We start from the raw sequence: 25,158 nt of genomic DNA, 5'->3' as shown, positions 1-25,158 counted from the left end.
TTTTTTGATTCCATCTCTGATTTCTTCTATTACCCAGTGATGTGTAAGCAGGGTATTATTCAGTTTCCATGTAATTGATTTTTTTCCCTTGTTCTGTCTGTTGTTAATTTCTACCTTGATGGCATTGTGGTCAGAGAAGATACTTTGAATTATCTCAGCATTTTGGATCTAGTTGATTGCTCTGTGGCCTAAGATGTGGTCTATTCTGGAGAATGTTCCATGTGCATTGGAAAAGAATGTATACTTTGCAGTGATTGGATGGAGTATTCTATATATGTCTATGAGGTCAAGTTGGCTGATTCTGCCCTTTAGGTCTTCTGTGTCTTTGCTGAGTTTCTTCTTAGTTGTTCTGTCCTTTACTGAGAGTGGTGTGTTGAAGTCTCCTACTATTATTGTGGAACTGTCAATTTGTTAGTCTTTTTCTTATTGGAGTTTTTCTATGTTCTAGTTACTAATACTGTTTCTTTCATCTGATGCAAACATCTCCTGATTAGTAGATTTTCTTTTTATACACTTTATGGTATCTATTGACAAACATAAATTCTTAGTTTCAATGAAGCTAAATTATCAGTTTTTTCCTTTATGTTATTGTTAGGTTTTTGTCTATATTAAGAAAGACCTCATGCTCTAACTAATACTTCTTTTACATTTTCTAATAGTTTTAAAGTTTTGTCTTTCATTTTTAAATTCATAATCTATCAGGGATTGAATACGCATAAATTATGAGGTAGGCATTAAATCTTTGACCCCCACATAGAGAACCAATTTTACCGGTATTATTTATCAAATACTACTTCCTCTCTCCAAAGATACCCAAATCCTCTTCAGTGATATGCGAAGGTACCACATACACAATGATTTGTTATGGGCCATCTGTACTTTTCCATTAATTAATTTTTCTATCTCTGCAACAATACCACATTATCTTAATTACTATATTTTTTGTAAAAATGATGGATAGCTAATACAGCATACTACATTCTTCTTCAACAGTTTCTTGGGTACTGTTGAGCCTTGGCACTTCCGTATTAATATAAAATGTAGATTCTAATAGATAGTTTATTAAATCTAGAAATCATTTTGGAAAGAACATTGTTTTATAGTGGGTCTTCAGATTCAAAAACATAGTATATCTCTCCATGTATTTCTTTAATATCTTCTAATAAAGTCTTAAAATTTTGTCCATACAAGTATTGATCATCTTTGGTAGATATATTTCTAGGTACTTTAAATGTCTGTGCCATTGTTAATTATACTGTTATTATTTTTTTTTACTTTATCTTTCTAAATTATTAATTCTAATAATATGTCTGTGGATACTTTTGCATTTTTATTAAGGATAATAATGTTCTAAGGTATTTTTTTAATTTCTTCCCTATCCTTGTCCCTTTTATTTTTTACCTTGTCTTAGTGAACTGTATAAAACACCCAGTATAATGTTAAATATAAGTAGTAATTGGTACAATGGGGAAACCATATATTACCATTAAAATCAGGAACAAAAAAGAAAAAGATGCCCACCACTACTATTTCTATTTAACATTATACTGGATGTTTTAGGCAGTTCAATAAGACAAGATAAAGATATACTGTATTTTCTTTAATGGATATAAAACCATATAGATTTTACAGTTCTCCATTATCAGTTTGGGTATGTTGTATTTTTATAGGCATTCATGTATTTAATCTTAGTTTTCAAATTTATAAATTTCAAATTTATGAGCATCATACTATGTGTGTTGTTAGTTGCCTTTGAGTTGGCTCCCAATTCGTGGAGACACTGTGTACAACAGAAGAAAACACAGTTCGTGGTCTTGCACCATCCCCGTGATCAGTTACGGATTGGACCACTGTGATCCACAGGGTTTTCATGGACTGATTTTCGTAAGTAGATCACCAGATCTTTCTTCCTTGTCTGTCTTAGTCTGGAAGCTCTGCTGAAACCTGTTGAGCATCATAGCAACATGTAAGCCTCTACTGACAGACAGGTGGCGGCTGCATATGAGATGCACTGGCCAGGAATTGAACCCAGGTCTCCTGTATGGGTGGTGAGAATTTTACCACTGAACTATCACTGTGCCCCCTTAAATATATTATTTCTTAAATTAAAAATGATACAGACAGTGCTGGTAATGTCCTGCTTCTTGATTGGGGTGCTTGGTTATACACATGTGTGCAACTGGTTGACAATTCACTGAATGGTACTCTTAGGATCTATACACTTTTCCATACATATATCTCAGTAAAAAGTTACTTAAAAAAGACTAGAGCCTATAACAATCCCCTAAATTGCAAGTACAAAGACAGCTACCATGTGCTTTTTTATATATATCGTTTAACCCTCAAAACAATCCTAAAAGGCAGGAGCCGCTATCACCTTTGTTCATAAATAAGGGAACAGGAGATTTAAGAGGCAAAGCAGCATGCTCCAAGTGTCACAGCAAGCAGGTGGTGGAGCAGGATCTCACACCCACTTCTGACTCTTTCCTGTCCCCTGGAATGCTCCAGGCCAGGGCTTGTCAGACACAGTTTCAGGCCTCTAATTTACTCCTCTATTTGCGTTTTAGTAATCATGTTTAAAAGACACCTTATTAATCTGCTGCATTTGCAATTATGTCTCCTCTGTAACTCTTACTAGTTTGTGACTTCTCTCTTTTCCGTTGATGAATCTGCCAGGTATAGTTCAACTATCAGCATTTTCAAGGAACAATTTTAGGTTATGTTAACTTTCTAATTTACTTGTTTTTCATTTCATTGCTTTGTAGTTTTATCATTATTTTTCTTCTACTTTTTTATGGTTTAATCTGATATTGCTTTCCTAACTTCTCAACACAATATTTACGGAAGAGACTGCATAGGTCCGGTTCACTATTATTACTCCCCATTGCTAACCCCCGCATTGTCTCATGATCTTGTATTTCCCTCCCATTCCAGTCTCTATAAAAAGTTTAACCGATGTTCCTCCTTGGAGGGTGGAAAACAAGGGTTTAATGATCTAGGAATGAAAAACTGAACAAAGTACCTATCTTGGGACAAGAAAACCAGGATGCCGCCAGATAACCCCCAAGAAAAGATGAACTCATCTGGGATGTGACCACCTCAAGCGGGACCTAACACCAACTTCTAAGACCCATAATCTTGTCCCTAAAAGTCTTCGGCCAATCTCCAGTGGGGGAGATGGGTTTTTGAAGGAATCTATTCCCCTCTGTCTCCTATATATAGATATATAATAAAACTCTTGCTGCTCACCTCACCCCTGTCTCAGAATTGGCTCTTGCAGCATGTAGCTCCAGTCTGCGTTATTGCAGTAATATTTATGTCAATAATTATAACTTTGTTCATTTTACTATTAGCATTTTAGGCTACAGATACCACAGGTATATGATTTATTATTCAACCTGGGACTCTCTTCGGAGAGAAAGATTCAACAGTTATAACCAGGACTTTGCTAGACAAAGCAGGAGACACCATCATCCTAAAAGTTTTCCTCTATATCCCACCTTAGATGCAACCCTCAAGTTTTGATAAAGATTATTTTTGTTGTTGTAATATTCATTTTCTAATTTTGATTATGACTTCTTATTTAATGCAAGAGTCATGTTAATTTCCCTATTATTTTAAGTTATCATTTCAGTATTGATTTTTGCATTGTAGCTAAAGAATGGGGCCCTGGCAGCTGAAGAATATAGCTGTTTTCATATATCTTACGATAGTGGTAGTTGCTAAGGAGGAAAAGCAGGCAATAGGGACTAAACTGTATTGGGCATGGGAGAATTTTAGAGAAGTGGCAAGGAAAGCTCTCACAGAGGAGACAAAATTCTAGTAAAGATCTGAAAGACTTGAGGAGCTAACCATAGAGATACCTGGAAGAAGAACATTTCAGCAGATGGAAGGGCAAGGGTAAATATCTTAAACTAGGTGTGTTCCTGACATGTTTATGGAAGAACAAGTAGTCCAAAGAGGGGAGAGCTTGGGCTTTATAACTCAGAGAAGAAACTTTTGTTTTCACTCTTGTGAGATGGGAAGCCATTGAAGGGATTTGAGCAGAAATATATGTGAGATGATTTATATTTTAAAAGTACTATTCTTGCCATTGTTTTGAGAAAAGATTGTAATGGGGCAAGTACAGAAGCAAGGGACCAGTCAGAAGGTGATTGCAAGTTAAGAAATAGTGATCTCAGAGCAGGGAAAAGGCAGCGGGCTGTTGACAAATGGCCAGTTTCTAAATATATTTTGAATGTAGAAACAAATTGGCTTGCTGAGAGACCAGATGCTGGTGCAAAAAAAAAAAAAAAAAAAAAATTCAAGGATGACACTAAATGCTTTGGCATGAGCCACTGAAAAATTGGAGTTTCCATTGCCGGAGATGGGAAGAAGATTGCAGGAGAAGCGGTTTGGAAGCATGGCAACGATTATCAGGAATTCCATTAAGGTATGTTAAGGTTGAGAAGCCTATTAAAATTTAAATGGGAATGAAAGGGATAGATAGTTGGATAATCAGTTCTGTAGATCAAGGAAGTATTTTGAGCTAGGTAGAAATGTAGAAGTATCAGCATACAAATTGGTATTTAAAGCCACAAGACTACCAGTGATAACAAAAGAAGTGTTGATAGAAAAGAGAGGAGTTTGAAGGGCTGAGCCTGAGGGACACAAAAATACCTGAAGCTCAGAAAGATGAGTTGTTGTTGTTAGGTGCCATGGAGTCGTTTCCGACTCATAGTGACTCTGGGTACAACAGAACGAAACGCCGCCTGGTCCTGCGCCATCCTCACAATCATTGCTAAGCTTGAGCCCATTGTTGCAGTCACTGTCTTAATCTATCTTGTTGAGATCAAAAACCAAACCTGTTGCTGTCAAGTCGATTCCAACTCAAAGCAACCCTATACGGCAGAGTAGAACTATCCCATAGAGTTGCCAAGGAGCAGCTGGTGGATTTGAACTGCTGATCTTTTGGTTAGCAGCAGAGCTCTTAACCACCGTGCCACCAGGGCTCCATCTTGTTAAGGGTCTTCCTCTTTTTCATTGACCCACTACTTTACCAAGTATGATGTCCTTTTCCAGGGACTGGTCCCTCCTGATAATATGTCCAAAGTACATGAGATGAAGTCTTGCCATCCTTGTTTCTAAGGAAGCAGCAAAAGAGACTGAGAAGGTATGGACAAAAAGGTTAGAAATTCTGGAAGCAAAAACAAGTCAAGGAGGTAAACGCAATGATTACGATGGTGTCAAATGCTGATGAGAGTTCGAGAATAAATGATCTGTGGATTTGGCAACATGTAAGCTGTTCCTAAGTTTTGTAAAAACAGAATTAAGTGGTGGGTGGGGGGGAGCACTAATTAGTATGCTCGGTTTAAAAGCTAAAGAAGCTAGACAGAAAAGAAAGTATTATATGATTAAATTTATATGAAGTTTAAAAATAGATGAAATAAGTTATGGTAAGAGAAATCAGCATAGGGGTCACTTTTGGGGGAAATGAGGGTAGGGAGCTGGAGGAGACACAAGTGGGGTTTTAGGATATTCCTGGTCTGTGTGGTGTTTATACTGGTGTGTTCTCTGTGAAATTTCATTGAGCCGTACACTTATGATTTTCACAGTTTTCTGCATTATGCTATTCTTCAATAACAAAGTTTTCTTTTTAAAACTAGAGAATGATGGGAAAATATTAGGAGACAGTGATAGATCTTTCAAAACGTTTTGCTTTAAAGGAAGGAGAGAAATAGGGCAGAAAATGGAGACTGAAATGGGATCAAGAAAAAGATTGAAATAGCAGCATGCTGATTTGCTCATGAAATGATCTAGTGGAGCACAAGAAAATGACAATGCAGAATAGAGAGGGGGGATTGCTGGAGCAATTGTCCTTGAGTAGACAGGAGTAATGAGATCCAATGTATAAGCAGAGGGTTTGGCTTGGCTAGAAGCGTGGGAAGTTCATTCAAAAACAAGCAACAACAATAACAAAAGAAAATGGAGAGATGCAGGAGGTAATTAGATGTGCTGGTGGGTTCTTATAGAAAGACTTTTCTGATTGCTTCTGTTGTTTGACCAAAATATGAGGCAAGTAATCAGCTGAGAATGATGATGAAGTGTGGACGTTTTATGGAGAGAGTAGAAAGAATGAAATACTCATCTAGGAGAGCATAGAAGAGAATGTACTAGGAAAAGAAAATATGATAACCAAGCAGCATTAAGGGCCTCATTGAAGTTCAAGTTCAGGAATTTAAAATGCAACTTGTCAGTACAGTTTTATGTTTTTCTCCAGCCACATTCAACTGTACAAGTCTAGGCAAAGAGTTGAATTTAATCAGAGTTGTAGTTGGCCAAACGGAAAAGCAATGGAATTGAGAGGGTAGATGCTAGGAAGTATTTTTAATGACTGCCAAGACATTAAAGGTAGCTAAGAAGCAAAAAAGAACTTGAGAGAAGCAACTGTGAAAAGGTAGAGGCATCAACACCTCTCATATAATACACTGTACAATGGTGCTTATATACATGTGAAGACTTGCTGGTTGACTTGCCAAGCCATTTTCTCTTAGGTAAGCAGCTAACACAGGTAATGGGGACAATGACAACATTGCTGTAGGCCACAGAATTATGATAGCAGATAGAGAACAGTAGAAGGAAACAAAATGTAGATTTCTGTTTTCTATAAAATACAGAGCTTTCATAATTGTGGTATCATTAAAAAAATCATTATTAGTATGGCAACCAAGAAGTTCAAACTGATTTTAAGGGTAATCTATTATCTCGACTGAATGAGATTACATTTGTTACTACCATTGGTTAGTACTGTCAAGTTTTACAATATTTTCTCTAAATCATTTTCCAACTCCAGACAAAAATGGATTCAATTTATTTTGGGCAGTTGTGTTTAACAGCATGCAAGTTGGGAGCTAGTGTCAGAATGTATTCCAAATAGCTAGATATGTAATAATTTATGAATAATAACATTATCCCTTAATAATAACTGAGGAATAATAACAAAGCTAGTATTATCAGAAGCTCTTCTCTGCTCCTCTAAGATTTTTGGCTATTGATGACTGTGGTATAAAAGGACATGCATAAGAACATGCATATTTTTACAAAATAATTTGAAAAGTTTGACAGCATAAATCTAAAACTAGGCATCAATAATTATCAAGGAACTGACCAAAGTTAAATAATATAAAAACAGTGTTCTAGACATATTAAGTCGTGACTCTTGATTATGCATACGTTTTTGATTCATCTCCTGCTGAAAGGTTAGTCCTACACAGTCAGGTTTATGAATTGGACCTGGGTAAATATATGAAATATGACAATCAATCTATCTGTTGGGCTGAGCCAATAAAAACTCTTGTAGAGATTTTTAATTAAGACATAGAGAACAAACCAGTCACATGTTGCTAAGAGCCAGTAGATGATTAATTAGAAAAGAATCATAGCTCTTCAGAAATAATAATGTAAGAGGATGGTAAATCCTGATTTTGTGAAGTAAATTGTGCTTGCACATTATTTATGTATGAAACTTATCTCAGACTTTTAAGTTCACTTTTACAGTTATCACCTTCCTATCAACCATACACAATGACAGATTAAAAAAAGTAAAAATATAAAAGGTCTAGCCATGCTCAAAACAAGAGTAGGGCATAAAAGGAAGGAAGAAGGGAAGGAGGGATGGACGGAGAGAGAGAAAGAATCGGCTGTGGTGTTCTCAGGCTGGAGACTGCTTTAATAAGTTTGTTCTCTATGGGATAACAGAGACTAAAAATGAGAAGAAAAAAAAAATACGTGAGGCAAGACTTTCCACCTTATGAAACTGCCTAAAACAAGGCTGATGCAAACACAAAAGAATTCTCACTTATATAAAGCTGATTTCTGAATCTAGCTGGCTATGTGTACAATTAAAGTTTAAGAAGTACTTCTAAAAGACTAAAAGTACATGCTACAGTTTCCAACTGGAATCCCAAAAGGAGAGAAGAGAGGAAAATGAGATTGGACATTTTTTATATTGGAAAAAATATCTGAATATTTGCCAAACAATCCTGACCCACAGATCCAAGAAGCTCAGCAAACCCTAAGCAGAACTAAAAAGAAAGAAAAATACACTTGGGCATATTATAGGCAAATTGCTGAAAACCAAAAATAAAAGAAAATCTTAAAAAAAGACAGAGACAAAATACACATAACATCCAGAAGTACACACTAAGATTGATGGCTGACTACACATCATAAACAATTCAAGCCAGAACAAAAAGTAACATTATCTTTAAAGTGCTGGAAAAAAATTACTCACAACCTAGAATTCTACAATCAGTGAGAAAGTCCTTGAAAATGAATGCAAAACAAAGGCACACCTGATAATAGCTAAGAGAATTTGTCACTAGCAGAATCTGCACTACAAGAAATGATAAAGACAAGTCTTCAGTATGAAAGTAAATGATTTCAGATGGAAACTCTGCTTAAAAGAAAGGGAAAGAAATGATAAATATATAGGAAATATAAAAGACACATTTTATCTTTTTTATTTTCTATAAAAGACAATTGACTAAAGTGAAAATAGTGGCAATACATTACAGGATTTATAAATTATGAAGAAGTTAAATATATGAAAACAACAGCAGAAAGAACGAAAGAGAGTAATTGGAAATACATAATTTTAAGATTCTTATATTAAAAATAAAGTGGTAAATTTTGAATTAAAGGAGTACTATAATAAGATAAAGATTCATATTGAAATTTCTAGAGTAATCACTAAAAGAAAGAGAGTGCTAAAACAGGAATATAGGAGAAAAAATGAAATACTAAAATATACTTGATTGATCCAAAATAAAGCATGAGTGGAGGAAGAAAGAACAGATGAAACAAACAGAAAACAACTAGTAAGATGATAGACTTAAATGGAACCATATCAAAAATTTCATTAAATAGAACTAGACTAGACACTCCCATAAAAGGCAGAGATTGTCAGACAGAAAGAAAGAGAGGCAAGAGACTGACCCATTTATATGCTGTCTTACAGAGTTGCATTTTAAATATAAATAGATAGGTTAAAAATAAAATGATGTAAAAACATCTACCATCATTCAAATAGCTAGTGTGGCTATATTAGCATCACACAGAGTGGACTGATGGCAAAAACTATTAAAAGAGATAAAAACGGACATTTCATAAAGACACAAGGGTCAGTTCATTAAGAAGACATAATTTTAAATGTGTATGCAACAAGCAACAGAGCTTGAAAATACATGAAGCAAAAATGGACAGAATTAAAGGAAGACATAGACATATCTACAACTATAGTTGGAGATTTTAATATACCTAAGTAATTAGCATAACAAGTAGATTAAAATCAGCCAAGATATAGATTTGAATGACCGTCAACCAAGTTGACTTAATTGACATTTATAGAATTCCACACAAAACAACTGCAGAATGTTTTATTTTCAGGTACACATGCAACATTCATCAAGTCAGATAATACACTAAAGAATATGTCTCAACAAATGTAAAACGTTTGAAATTATACAGATAACAATAAAAAGAAAGCTTTAAAAAAAGCTCCAAATATTTGGAAATTGAATACCCACTTCAAAAATAATTCATGGGCCAAATGGGAGATCACAGGGAAATTAGAAAATATTTTGATTTGAATGAACATGAAAACAAAATTTATCAAAATGTGTGTGAAGTGGCATTTAGACAGAAATATATAGCTTTAAATTCTCATATTAGCAAATAAGGCTTAAAACTAAGAAGCTAGAAAAATAAAAGCAAATTAAATACAAACTAGGCAAAAGTAGAAGTAAATCATAAAAAATAAGAATGGGGCTCAATTAAACAGAAAATCTACAAAAGACAATAGAAAAAGCAATACAGCAAGTCAATTCCCTGAAAATGTTAATAAAATTGATAACCCCTTCGAACAACTAATCATGAAAAAAATATATTACCAATATCAGGAAGGAAAAAGGACATCACTACAGATTCTACAGACATTGAAAAGATAATAAAGTGTTATTCTGAAGATTTTAAGCCAACAAATTTTAAAAATTTAATGAAATTGATAAATTCCTTAAAAAAACACATCTGTAACAAAATGAAATATTAAATCTAAATAATTACTTCCTTTAGGTGTTAAATAAATGAATTTATAATGAATTGTCCCCTCCCACCCACCCCCCAAAAAAAAAACTTTAAAAAAAAGCCTCCAGAACCAAATATCTTCGCTGGTGTATTTTATCAAACACTAAAGGAAAAAAATAATACAAATTTTATAGAAACTGTTTGAAAAAATAAAGAAACAGGGAATAAATTCCAATTTTTATGAGGCCATTATGACTTGGAGACCAAAATTAGACAAAAGTATTACAAAAAAAGAAAATCTACAGGTCAATATTGCTCATGAACATAGATACCAAAATACTCAGCAACACTGTATCCAACAATATGTAAAAATGTTAATACGTAACAACCAAATGGTGCTTTATCCCAGGAATGCTACATTAGTTTATCAGTCAAAAATCAGTTTATGTAATTCCCCACATCAATGCAATAAATGAGAAAATATCATGTAATCATTTTAACAGATTCATAGAAAGCATTTGAAAGACTTCAATACCAATATATAATTAAAAAACATTTTAGAAATAATCCTCGAACTAATAAATGGCATCTGCAAATACCATATCTCATTTAATAATGATACACTGTGATCTCTCCTCCCTAGGCTGGGAACAAGTCAAGGATGTCCGATCCTACCATTTCTACTCAACCCTTTATTAAAGGTCCTAGGTAGTATAAAGGAGCCCGGGTGGCGAACTGGTTAAGAGGTTAGTTGCTAACCAAAAGGTCAGCAGTTCGAATCTAACAGCCGCTTGTTGGAAACCGTATGGGGCAGTTCTACTCTGTCCTATAGGGTCATTATGAGTTGGAATCGACTCAACAGCAATGGGTTTAGTTAGTATAATAAGCAAGACAAAATTTAGTCTATTCAAAATCCACTTAAATCATGTAAATTTGGCACGGATGCAGGAAATAAGGTCAATAAACAAAACTTATTTGCATTCCCACATATCAGTAATCAAAAAAGGAAAAGGAAAAAAATACAATTTACAGATGCACCAAAAAACTTAAAATATTCAGAAATAAATGAAAAAAAATAGTTGTGCAAGATCTTTATACTTAAAACTACAAAGAAGTTGCTCAGAGAAATCAAAGTAGACCCAATAAATGGTACTTAAGCCATGTTCATGGACTAGAATGCTCAATATTGTTAAGATGTCAGTTCTCCCCAAATACACTTATAAATTTAACTCCATTCAAATAAAAATTCCAGCAGAATATTTTTTAGAACATGCTGATTCTAAATATTTTAAAATCTTACAGGTTCTAGAATAGCCGAAACAACAATAAAAAGTCTTGAAGAAAAACATAGTTGGAGGATTCACATGATTTGATTTCAAGATTTACTATAAAATTACAGTAATCAAGATAGTGTGGATTGGTACATGATACATAAATAGATTAATTAATGGAATGAATAGAGAGTCCAGAAATAAACCACACATATACAGTCAACTGATTATTGACAAATGCACCAAGGCAATTCAGTGGAAAAAGAATAGTCTTTTCAGCAAATAATACTGAAAGAACAGGATGATTATATGGGGAAAAAAATGAATCTTAACCTCTAAAAATGCATTAAAAAAAAACCGGTTGCCCTCCAGTCAATTCCAACTCATAGTATGACTCACAAAAATGAACTCAAGGTGGATAACAGATTGAAACATAGAAACAGAAAGCATGAAGATTCTAAAATAAAACAGAGAGTGATATCTTTGCCACTAAAGGGTAAGGAAATAATTCTTATATAGGACAGAAAGTACACACACACTCACACACGCACAAATAAATTGATGATTGGACTTAATCAAAATTACAATTTTCTGCTAATCCAAATAAACCAGTAAGAAAATTAAAAAGCAGCCTACAGAGACAAAATATTCACAAAACATCTATGTGATGAATGAACTTGTATCTAGAACATGTATTTGTTGTTGCTGTTAACTTTTATAAGACATGCACGCAATAAAACATGGTAAAACGACATTGAAAGATACTTCTCGATAGAAGACATATGAATGGTTAATGACGCTAAACCATTAGAGGACAATGCAAATTAAAACCATGATGAGCTACCACTACGCACCCACCAGGAATGCTAAAATTTTAACAAGACTGTCAACACCAAATATTGTTGAGGGTAGAGAGGAACTGGGACATTCATAGATTGCTGGTAGGAATATAAAATAGCATAGCCATGTGGGAAAAAAATTTGGCAGTTTCTTACAAAGTTAAATATGTATCTGCTCTCTATGACTACCAAGCATACTGCTAGGCATATATCAGAGAAAAATGAAAATATATATCCACCAAGGAACTTGCACTAGAATGTTCACAGAAGCTTTATTCAGATTAGTTCCAAACCGGAAGCAATCCAAATGTTCATCAACAGGAAGATGGATGAACAAATTGTGGTATATTTGTTCAATGGAATTCTAATCAGCAATAAAGAAAAATGAACTACTGAAACACACAACATGGATGAATCTCAAAATAATGAAGCTGTGTGAAAAAAAGCCAGACCAAAAGGGGTGGAGGGAAGAGTACATACCAAATGATTGTCTTTATATAAAATTTTACAAATGAAAACTAATGTAAAGTGATAGAAAGCAGTTCAGTAGATCAGTGGTTGCCCGGGAAGTGGGGGAAGGGGAGCAAAAGGAGTCAGAAAGTAATGGAGCTACAAAATAATGGGGACATAGACATACAATCAAATCAAAAAATTAGGCATGTATTTCATCCAAGAAAAAACGAAACAGACCAAAAAAAAAAAAAAAAGGTTTTATAGGAAAGGAGATGTAATCATCTATATAGATCGTTACTAACAACGTAAAATTTAAAATTTAACCAAAAATGCAGTGTAATTAAATTGGGAAGACAAGAGGGAAAAGATGGGTGAGTGCTATAGAAAATCAATGTTGTTATGATCATGCTTCAGTGAACATTCTGAAATTATATACATGTATTTGTATTTATATTTGCATTTACTGTTTTAGAAAATGTTCCTAAGAATAATTCCTGGAAGTGGAACTGTAATTCAGACATAAGAGTATTTTGCTCTGTCTTGAAACATATCGGCAAATTGTTGCTTAGTATGTATCAACTTATATTTTCACCAGGGTGTTATAGGAGCACTGCTTTACCTTAATCATAACTATACCATAACAATACTATTATCCTTTTAACATCTTGTCCACTTTGATGGGGAAAAATGGCTCTTTTATTAGTTTCCATTATTTTAATTATTTTTGAGTTTGAATAGTTTTCTCATCTTACTCATCTGGTTTTACTTGTTTTTACTTTTGAGGGGTTGACTTTATGTCTTGTCATCTCAAAACCATTGTTTCCTTTAATATTGAATAAATGGAAGATAATTAACAAAATGAATCAAAAACAATAAAGCTTGAATCTGGTTTTCAGAGGAAAAAAAACTTGGCAAAATCACTTTTAAAAAGATACTGCATCTTTGGCTATGTGTATTTTCTCCAAAAAAAAAAAAAAAGGTTCTCCAAGGTCAAGAAGGGAGAGTGTTGACATGTTGTGGGGTTGTTAACCAATGTCATAAAACAATATGTGTACTGATTGTTTAAGGAGAAACTATTTGTTCTGTAAACCTTCACGTAAAGTACAATAAAAAAGAAAAAAATTTAAAAATATATACTGCAGTATGAAAAGACAAGCAGTCATGTTCATGTTACCAATCACAAGTACATAAAGTTTTTTATTACTTTGAAAATAATGTACCGGAAGAAACATAGCCAGTTTTTTTCTGTTTACTTATCTCAACTGATTAAATTTTGAGTTACCAGTTTGTATAGGAGCCATTCTTTAATGGTTTATCTAATTTTATAAGCAGTATTTCACAAATCTTGAAACTAATTCAAGCACAAAGAATCGTTAAAGTGTATTTTATAATGGAGCGGGGGTACAAGTTTCATAATCCAAGGAAGATTGTGTGATTCTTCTTGGGTACTAAGAATTGAGAGAACAGTAGAGCACAGTAAAGCAAACACATAAGTACTTTTCAGACTTTTCTCTCCTAGTTATTAAACAATTTTTTTGAGGAAAGTAAATAATAATAATACTAATGATTTGGTTAGGCAGAAGGAAAGAGAAAATGTGAGAATTAAAGGCCCTTTCTTTCTCTCTCTCTTTTTTTTTTTTGAACATTTTATTGTGCTTTAGGTGAAAGTTTACATACTAAATTAGTTTACCATTCAATAGTTCATACACAAATTGTTCCCTGACATTGGTTGCAATCCCTGCAATATGTAGCATTCTCCCCATTTCACCCTTGGTTCTCTGTTTCCATTCATCTGGTTTCCCTGCCCCTTCCTGCCTTCTCATCTTTACTTTTGGGTAAATGTTGCCCTTTGGGTCTTGTATAGTTGATTGTTCTAAGAAGCACCTTCCTCACTGGTGTTATTGTTTATTTTATAGGCCTGTCTGTTATTTCGCTGAAAGATGATTTCCAGGAGCGGCTTCAGTTTCATGTTAGAAGTGTGCCTTAGGGCTATAGTCTTGGTGGTTCCTCCTGTTTCTATCAGACCAGTAAGTCTAGTCTTTTTTATAAATCTGAATTTTGTTCTACATTTTTCTCCCACTCTAATCAGGAAATTCTATTGTGTCCCTGGTCGGCAATGTTAACCAGGCACCATCTAGCTCTTCTGGTCTCAGTCTAGTGGAGGCTATGGTTCACGTGGGGTAATTTCTTCTTTAAGTCTTTGGTTTTCTTCCCTCTCCTTTGCTCCAGATGGGAAGAGACCAATAGTTGTATCTTAGAAAGATTCTAAGATCCTAGACAACATTAACCACAGTAGGATGCAGAACATTATCTTTAGGAACTATGTTATGCCAAATGGCCTAGATGTCCTGTTATTTAAAAAAAATTATTGAAAAAAACCGATTCTCTTAAGGGAGAAATGTATTTTTAATTTTCTTTTATAAAAAATCAGTGTCAGTTGGCCAGTTCCTCTGATACATAGGATTTATGTTTTAGTTTATATCATGTAACTGGGCTCTTTTGTTTATTAGAATGTAAATTCTACAATAACAGGTATCTTGCCTGCCATATTTACCGCTATACTTCTAGCAGTAAACAAGTGTCTGTCTCAGAGTAGGTGCTTAATAATTGTGAAATGGATGAATTATTTTTGAACTCAGTATATTAGCAATAGTAAGTCATTTCAATCATATATATGGAATTTATTAAATGCTTCCTGAAGTATTAAGGTAAACAACAAAACAACACTTTTTCATTCATTATACCATGTTAATCACAGGTGAGAAAGAGGAGGGCAGGACTAATCTCCACGTAAGTCTCCTTATGAGGCTTGGCATGAGAAGTACGGCTGATCTTAAGAAAAATTCTGATAAGTCAAAAGTACTTTCTCTTTCAATGCCCTTCTTCCCCAAGTTAAAAAACTTTCAAATGGACAATTGTTGAAGCTGGAGATTAGAACAAGTGTATATTCTACTAATCTCTTTACTTATGTATACGTTTAGAATGTTTTGTATATATATGTGTGTGCGTGTGAGTGTGTGTGTGTATATATATGAAATGCTCCATAAAAGTGAAAAACAAAAAACAGCCTTTAAGTACCTGTAGAGCCTTCCCAGTTGGTAGCTGGTAATTTCAACTTACGTGTTCATTCATAGTTGCAGAAGATTTTATTTTTTTTGGGGGGAAGAATAATATTTTTATTTTGATCAGAGAGAAAAAATATAAGAGCCCTCAGAGCTCAAAGGAGTAATGGTAAAAATCCATATACCATGACAGGTGAATGAAGGAAATGTTTTCATAAAGAGCATCCCCTAACCATGAGGTGGCTTTGAGCGAACCATAGAAAGATAGACTAATTGCAAAAGGTGCTTTCTCTGATGGGATGAATTATAAAAAGGCACCCCTTCTTCCGTGCTGATGCAGCATCCTAGTGCATTTGGGTTGGGAATAGAACATGACATAGATTTAGCTTCCACTCAGCCCGTGGCCCGCAGCCTGTGTAGACTACACAAAATTTACCACTTCACATCTATGCACAGCAGCCAAAGGGAGCCATTTTTGGCATCCTCCAGATTACTCACATGGGCAGTAGCCTATTCTGCTTAGTCACAAGGTTTGCGTGAATACTGTAAAATATGATTATCTAGTGACTTGTGGCAAAAAATTAGTGCTTGCTAAATGGACTGAACGAAAGTCACCGCTTTGCTGCATTCATTGTGATGTTTACTTAAATTTTAATTATTTTATTTTTATCACAGATACATTTGTGATTATTTTGGCTACTGGGAAAGGGATCTCAGAACTTTGGGAAGATACGCACATTCCTCCTCCCCATTCTTTCAATAAGATGACACCACAATTCTAGTTTCACTTTCACTTTGGCAAAGGGATGGGAATGAGAGAATGATAAAGATGACATTTTCACTAAGCTCTGCAAGCTGAGACTGTTCCAGGACTGGAAAGGCAGGAGACTTTCAGACTACAAGGCACTTCTTAGTTCTTCAAATGTCATCTGAGCCACACTACATACAGGAAGACAGAGCAGTCATTTGAACATTTTCTGAGTTCCTTCTATGCCCCAGAGTTCATAGATGGGCTTCTTAATTCTTTCACATAGATTTGAATTGCTACTTTCTTTTATATAAAGTAATGTAAAATGGCAAATCATTATACTGAAAAGCACAGTAAGCATTCAAAATTTTCAGAGTTCTTAGATATACATTTTCTTCAAAATGGTGGTTAATAACATTGACTGAATAGGAAAGCATCTACTTTTATCAACAGGACTGATGACAGCATGAGCCCTTGAATGCTGTACTGTCTGCTTATGTTTGATTTGTGTGCAAATGTGCAAACTCCCTGAAGGCACATTCACAAGTCAGTGTGAAAATGTGTAACATCAGGCAGTAAATTCTTGTTTTAGAATCCAATGGAATTTGCATAGTCCACCCAATAAAAAGCCAGACAGATTTATTTCTTTTTAACTAATATTTTCATAAGTATATTTACATATACATGCATATAAGTATGTACATAGGTATACATTTATGTATATATTTATGTATATGAATATTTATGTGTATATTTATATATCCATATTTGTATATATGTATTAATTGTATATGTATATATTTATATATATATTTCCCAATGCCTATGAACCACTTGAAAGGTTTAATTTTCCTAAAAATTAATAGTTACAACTTAATATTTAAACACAACTTAAAGAGAAAAGAACAAACAAAAAGCTCCCAAATATTCTAAGTGGAATTAAAGTTATGGAATTAAAGAAACATATTTACAAGAATGAGACAATTCACTTAAATTCATCTGAAACAGTAAATTTAAAATATGTGTAATATGTGTAGTGCTCGCTTCGGCAGCACATATACTAAAAATAGAACGATACAGAGAAGATCAGCATGACCTCTGCGCAAGGGTGGATGTGCAAATTCATGGAGTGTTCCATATTTTTAATGGTTACACAACTCGAAGAATGTAATCACTAAATTGTACATGTCGAAACAGGTGAATTCCTTTATGTTTTGCTGTGTATATTCTCAACAACAACATAAAACTTTAAAAATAGATAAATAAATAAAATATTTGTAGAAGTAAAGGATGTGGCAGAAATTTGACATCAGCAGACCTCTACGGTTATTAGAGTAACTGATGATCTTTTTATTTTCCATTACTGCCCCTTTCAGCATAAAACAAAAAGTGTTCAAGTGCTCCAGGATATCACGCCCCAAGACAATAGTCAAGTAGCAACATATTATCTATCCATGCCTCTGGAAAAACAAAACAAACCAAAAATACATTTAACTTTTTAAGTAGGTTGACCACTAACCACGCAATAAAAATACCCTATTATTTTTACACTAAACAAAACCACCTAGTAGATGTTAACGTCCAGATCTTTCCTATCATAAAATAATTTCCGTGAACTGAAAGAGGAATCCGATGAATATTTGTGTATTATTTTCCTTCTGGTCAGAAAATTGCAATATTTGGGCATTTTCTAGAAGCCAAGATGTTTTAGTCTACATTTAAATATGTGAGCAATGGATACACGATTCATCTGCAGGTGAGACAATAAGTACATGTATTGCTCTTTATATCAGAATAAAATCAATGTGGATTTCAGAGATGGTGGTCATAACCCTGTCAGCATTGATCAGGTCACAGAAATTTGCATTAAATCAGATTCTAAATGAAAGATAGTTGTCTCAGGTGAAGGAAATTCCCTTCCTCTAAAATGAAGTTATTCTTATTAATGGTGGCTTTTGCCCTTTATTAATAAAGACAATTGCCAAAATGCAAAGAATATCTTCAGCAGCAGCATTTTGTCATGGACAAAAGAACAACCTCCCATGAGAAAATGATACATAACCTCACTACCATCCCTTCAACAAACCAATTTCTTCCCACAAGTAAGAATTTATTCCTTTGCTGCATTTCATCAAGTGATTCATTTTTAAAAGGAAGTGTAGGAGAAGATAAAACATTTAAAAAGTCATGTTCAAGGTAACTTGTCTATGTCTTTATAATGACAAGCAAATAGGAAAAGCAGTAATTCAATAATTACTCATATGGGAAAAAATATAAGCAAACATGGTTTAAAAATATTTTGTTTTTATCTGGAGGGGAATTTCTCAAATGCCTAGTCATCACTTATCAAAGAACACAGGTTCCTAATGAACACAACAGCCAATTTCTCACAAGGTATTAGAAAAGAAGGGAAATCGATCCTGGTGATAAATTGAAAGTAGCTGAGAAGCTCTAGAAATGGTAATTTCTGGACTTTGCCCCATGATGGTTACTATTGACGTTTGTCCCTGGGTCACACAAACAGTTTTTGCTCTGCTAGTAACTAAAAGGTGGTTCTAATCCACTCAGTGGGCACCACTGAAGGCGACTGTTGTTGTTAGCAGCCGTGGAGTCAATTCCAACTCATGGTGACCCGACCTGTGCAGAGTAGAACTACTCCACAGGGCTTACCAGCCTGTGACCTTTCAGAAGCAGATCCCCAGGTCTGTTTTCCAAGGCACCTCTGGGTGGGTTCAAACTGTTTGTGCCACCCAGGGACTCCTCCTTAAGATTACAACCATTGAAAAACCCTGTGGAGTGCGGTTCTACCCTAATACACATGGGGTTGCCAAGTGTCGGAATCGACTAGATGGAAAAAGGTTTTTTATTGACATCAGCATTCCGTGTAGGACTGCTTTACATTTTTATGGTCACCAACTCCAATGTGCAAAAAAAAAAAGGTATTTTTCTTTAAAATTGAGTTCCATTTATTTGCCTCACTTCTGTTCAGAAGGGGAATGTAAGCCAAATGAAGGTAGTTCAGTCATTTCCAGTTAAAACTCAATCTGTTTTGTATAACTACTCAGTCTCAGTCTCTTCCGTAAACTACTCAGGATTCTGACCACCACCATCACACCTTCCCCTTCACTCTAGGAGACTGAGTGACATACGTTGTGTGAATTCTGGGTGGGGTAGTGGGAAGGAAAAGGAGGTCAATTTATTCTGTTCTCACTGTCCTCTAATGAAGAGTAACATCCCCAAGATTTCTATCCTTGTTGAATCGGCTGATGATAACTATGATCCTGCCATACATACTTCCAGATAATAGATTCTGGACTTCTTCATCCTAGCTATGTTGGTTCTGCTAGTTTACCAAACCTCTCAGCTGTTTCTCCCTGCCACGTCATCTCCATGGTGGGTATGTGTCTGTGAGACCTTCCTTAAGTCTTAGTTCCTCATGTTATTGCTATTATACTCTTCAGATGCCATGTTGGACACAAAGCATCTCTATACAGCTTTGTGTCTTCTGGACTGCACCCTAAGTAATGAGACACAAACTCCCTCAGTTCTTGGATCCTTCAAGCATTTCCCAATTACCCTGCCTACCCCAGCCACAGCCACTAGGCTTTTTTCAGAGAACCTCAAATCTCATCTCTCCAAATTGTTCTTTCCCACCTATGGTTGGACTGTTATCTTCTTTGGAAGGAAAAAAGTTCTTAGTAATTATGAACTCTTCTCCTTTCCAAATTTATTCTGTAAACTCTACTTGTTCAGACTTCTAGGGTTTTGACCCTACTTAAAGCCAAGTTTTTATAATTCTATTCAGTGTCTGGATCCTGCAAATGAACGTCATGATTTTAAAGATATGTATCTAAGCTATTAATTTTAAAATACCTACTTAAGAACTCAAAAGCCAAGCAATTGATACTTTATTCTTTTTATACCATGCTTACCCCGAGGGAAGTTCATTTGGAAAGCTCTTGAATCAGCTTGAAAGGAGATGTGGGGAGAAGGAAAAGGATTTGAAAACACTAGCATACATAGCTCAATCAAAATATTACCCTGTTACACCTTAACAGCTTACAAAGCAAAAGGCCTTAGCACACACTGTTCCTTCTCCCTGAAGGGCTCTCCTGCCTTTTTCACCTGAACCGCCACTCACCTGGACCCGAGTCAGCCACTTGCTCAGAGAGACATCCCGTTTCAACTGATGTCACTGTCATAAGGCTCCTTCCCTCCCTTTCATAGTACTTGTCATCATTTGTGATTATGTATTTAATCTTCTGTTTATTTAATGCCCCCTTCCATTAGACTACATATGAAGTTTAATAGAGTTGGCTCCTTTTCTGTTTTACACATTGCTGCATTCCCAGCACTTCACATAGCGCTGGCACATAGTAGGTGGTAAATAAATATTTATTAATAAATATAAATTACCATATTATATTATTGGTTTATATCATAAATTCTATAATTTTAATAAGGAAAAAATTATTCCTAATTGAAAACTGAGGAACTGTAGGCTAAAATATATGAAATGGCATATACCATGTCATGCAGGTTATGTCACAGACGTGGGATTTAAGTTTCGGTCCTGTGAACCCTGGTCCACTGCTCTGTCCACTGTACCACATCCCTGTCCATTTTCATCTTTAATCACATCTGGGGATCTGTTTTATAAAGGATTCTTCTAAAAACAAAATTTTTACTAATTTACTTATTTTTTGTTGTTGTTGAGAATATACACAGAAGAACATACACCAATTCAATAGTTTCTGCAGGTACAATTCAGTGACACTGATTGCCTTCTTTGAGTTGTGCAGCCATTCTCACCCACCTTTTCTGAGTTGTTCCTCTCCCATTCACATAAACTCATTGCCCTCTAAGTTTTCTTTCTAAACTTTTAAGTTGCTATTGTCAAATTGATCCCATATAGATAGATCTTGAAAGAGCACAATGCTCAAGGCAGACATTCTTTACTACTTAAGCCCAACTATTGTTTGGTTTTAAGAAGACTTAAGAGGATATTTCTGGTATAAGGTTTAACGACTATCGCAGGGCAATAGTTTCGAAGGGGTTTTATAAAGAACTCTTAATAAGCGTTCGCTTAGCAAGGTAAAGTATTACTTTTGGTAGTGAAAGCAGCATGGTATAATAGAAAGGACACAGAAGACAATGTGTAGTTTTGAAATTGGGAATCATGTGACACAAGAGAGTATTGTGATTATTAAACTGCATGATAGTTACTATCATATATTGCCACAATGAAGTAAGAAATGTTTTGCCGAAGAAAAAGCCAAAATATCTAGTCTATCTAGGACTGACTTATAAAAGTTTCATACCAAGTATATTTGTCCCCTAGGGCTGCCATTACAAAGTTCCACAAATTGGATGGCTTAAAACAACAGAGATGTATTCTTTCACAGTTTTGGAGGCTAGCAGTCCAAAATCAAGGTGTTGGCAGGGCCATGTTCCCTCCATGCTCTCTAGGGAAGGACTCTTCTTTGCTTTCCAACTTCTGGTAGCCCCAGGAGTCCCTTGGCTTTTGCCAACATAATTCCAATTCACAAGGCTGTCTCCCTATGTGTCTTTGTCTCTGTGTCCATACTTCCCACTTCATCTAAGGCCACCTCTTATACTGAATTAGGATCCACCCTACTCCAGTATGCCTCATCTTAACAGACTCTATTTCCAAATAAGGTCATACTAAGATTCCAGAAAGAACATGAATTTTGGGGGACACTGGTCATTAAGTGTCAGAATCAACTCAACATCAATGGATTTGGTTTTTTGGTTTCTATTCAACGCAGTACGTCTAGAATAACAAATTTTTTAGTCTTCTTTATAAGAATGCAGAAATAAGTCCTTTAGCTACAGATGGAAATGCAGAAACTGGCCTATTTACAAAGTGGTCAGCTGACAAGTCCTATAACATGTAGTGGCATTCACAATCATTAGACAAAAAATATGCCCAAGTTATGACTCATTCTATTATTTACCTCTCAATTCACCAAATTCAAGTTCTCAAAGCCACAATATCTCATAAGTGCTGAATGTACTTTATAGTTCTAGCTTTTTTTTTCAGAAAAACAAGTAATATCAACTTCTAATATTAAAAGGATTCCTGTGAAGTTTGATGTTTTATTTTATTTTGAAAGTTCACATTTACATAGAGCTAAATATTCCATTAGTACATAAGTCTACTTAAGTATAAGCTGGATAATTTCCACATTATGCACCCTTTAATATTCTTTAAAAAATATTTTTATTAGATTAAAATTATTTATTGTTATATAAAATATGCTATTTTGAGACACGTGACTTATATTATTGGTATTTTAAAATGATTCTATTCATATGGAAGCTTAATGTAGGAAAATAGTACTCTTCATCAAAGTGTACTGACTACATTGTTACTTCACACAAAGCAAAGCTAAAATGTTACCCCCAAACAGCTTATAAGATAAGGTAAATTATTACTGGCATGAGTGAATGGTCATAAATGAAAAGTATTGGGTTTTTTTTTTTTCCTTCTATCCAAGCTCAGTCTTATTATTTAGAATAAAGCACAGTAAAATAAAATGAGAAGATTCAAAATAATGAATTCAGTAGAGGAGGCCAATCACAATTTCTTATTGTTTCTTCCATACAAGAGAAGAAGAGGGGAAAATGAAAGAAATTGTCAAAAGCCAATTATATATTTAACAGATAAAAGAAAATATGAATTTTAAACACAGGGCCATTATTGTCAGGAGTTTTTGTTTTTTTTTAATAAAGGAAGTTTAAGTTTGGTACTTCTGTTTTAGAGTAACTAGACAAAGCCAATATATTTCAATGGCTAGAAACAGTATTTTAATTTCTTCATAACATACAGAAACAAAGAGAATACATGCATGAAAATAGGAAGGTATGAGCAAACATCTACAAGTAGAAATTACATACAGATTAAAAAGCACAGGAAATATCTAAAATATTAACCAGAATATTAATTCTCTGATCAGAGAATAAGAACCAGATGGGATGACTGAGCGTGCAGAGCATAAAACAATACATGTAAGTAAGCATAACTTACAAAATATAGCAAACACAGTGGTTACAGTGGCCATGTGGCAGGTTTAGAATCTCATGGTGCTTAAGGACTCCAGATCCAGGTCCAGCATACTTGGGTTCTAATCCTGCTCCTACCACTCAGCAGGATGATAGGAGAGTTTCTTAGTCTGTCTTGTCTGTTTCCTCATCTATACCAAGAGAATAATAATAGTACATAACTCATAGGATTGTTGTGAAAAATGCCAAAGTTACTTCTAGGAACAGTGCCTGGCATACTGCAAGTAATCAAGAAAGTTTAGTTCTTGTCATCATTTATCCTCACTTTCCATTACAAATATCTTAAAAATAATTTGATTTCAGATGGCTGATTCCCAATGAGAATTTAGAGGGATTTTTTTTTCATCAACTCTTAAAATAGGATTACATACATTACATTTTAAATGAACAAATTGCTGCTGTTATTGACATGTTTTAAGTTAGTAAACATAGAGACCAATTTAGAACACAGATATTGGCTTTTGGTGTACTAAAACCCCTGTACCTTTAATGATAATCTGATTTCTCTTGATTGCATTATCATAGATTTGAATAAAGACAGAGCTAAGGAGTGAAGAATTTGCATTTTGTATTCTGTGTGATGTGAAGATCTTTTGTCCAAGACTTTTTTATACTATATCAACAGTGATATCTTGGAGAAATAAATCCCCTTAATGACAGAAGCACTGATTGATATTTGGCTGCCAAAACAATTGAAAGTTTCAGTAATTATATAGACACTTAAGGTTGTCAAAGATATGATCATGGTGCTGCTGCAGTAAATTCTAAGAAACTCTCCAGTGCCCTCAGGATAAATTTTAGGACAAATGCTTGAAGGAAAACCATAATTATTTTTGAAAGAGCTAAAACACACACTCTCTCTGTCCACATACACACATATACATACATATATACATACATTCAGAATGGAATAAGGATTCTTATGAATGATGTGTCTTCAAAGAGGAAAAAGAGAGGAGCGTTAATTTAACAACATTTGGCACCAGCGACAAACCTTCGTGTTAACCACAGTTTCTTACCAAAGGCATAGCAAGTTGACAGCAAAAGCAAGGCATAGGATGACTTTGGAAGATTCTTTCAGTCAAGATGGGAAGAAGATTCTAGGAGAGTCGAAGTCTAATCCTTCAGCAATAACCCTGGTTTTCTAAGTACTCCAAAAATGTTTATCTTGGAATTAAAATAGCTTCTTTAGATGGAAAGAGTCAGATGGGAGTAGGATAGGGAAGTTCTCCATCTTCCTTTACTCCCTTTCTCTAGTCTAAGCAAACACATAAGCCAGTTTAGAGATTTGTAGTAAATGGTGGAGTCCTATTTATTTTTTAAAGGAAAGTGTTTTATCAGAGTGAAGACCCCAGAAGTATAGTAGACAAGAAAGAGAACCCTAAAGGGTGAACACTCAGAGTTCTAGAGTTAGAATGAAGCTTAGAGATTATCTAAGCTTCTCACTTATAGGTAAAGAAATGGTTGCCCGAATATGTTAATAATTCTTAAATAAGTTATTGGCTGTCTTAGGCTGGGTTGCCAAGAGAAGAAAACCAGTGAAGCATATATATATATATATATATATATATATATATATATGTATATAAAACATAAGTATATATAAAATAATTACATATATTATATAAATATGTAAA

At 34.5% G+C, this 25,158-nt stretch overlaps 1 protein-coding gene and 1 non-coding gene across 10 annotated transcripts in view; one reads left to right on the top strand and one right to left on the bottom strand.

The window, feature by feature from the left end:
• The window catches only part of NOL4 (nucleolar protein 4), a 392,270-nt gene that overhangs the window by 223,466 nt on the left and 143,646 nt on the right, over positions 1-25,158 (bottom strand). The window lies entirely within an intron of this gene.
• Positions 17,472-17,579, top strand: LOC111822415 (U6 spliceosomal RNA). The gene has a single exon (XR_002825687.1). It is a non-coding gene; the product is annotated as a U6 spliceosomal RNA (small nuclear RNA).

Source organism: Trichechus manatus, unplaced genomic scaffold (assembly GCF_000243295.1).
Source record: "Trichechus manatus latirostris isolate Lorelei unplaced genomic scaffold, TriManLat1.0 scaffold00175, whole genome shotgun sequence".
NCBI classification, from domain to species: Eukaryota; Metazoa; Chordata; class Mammalia; order Sirenia; family Trichechidae; genus Trichechus; species Trichechus manatus.
Note: the sequence above shows the minus strand (reverse complement) of the source record. Positions and strands in the feature narration are given on the sequence as shown.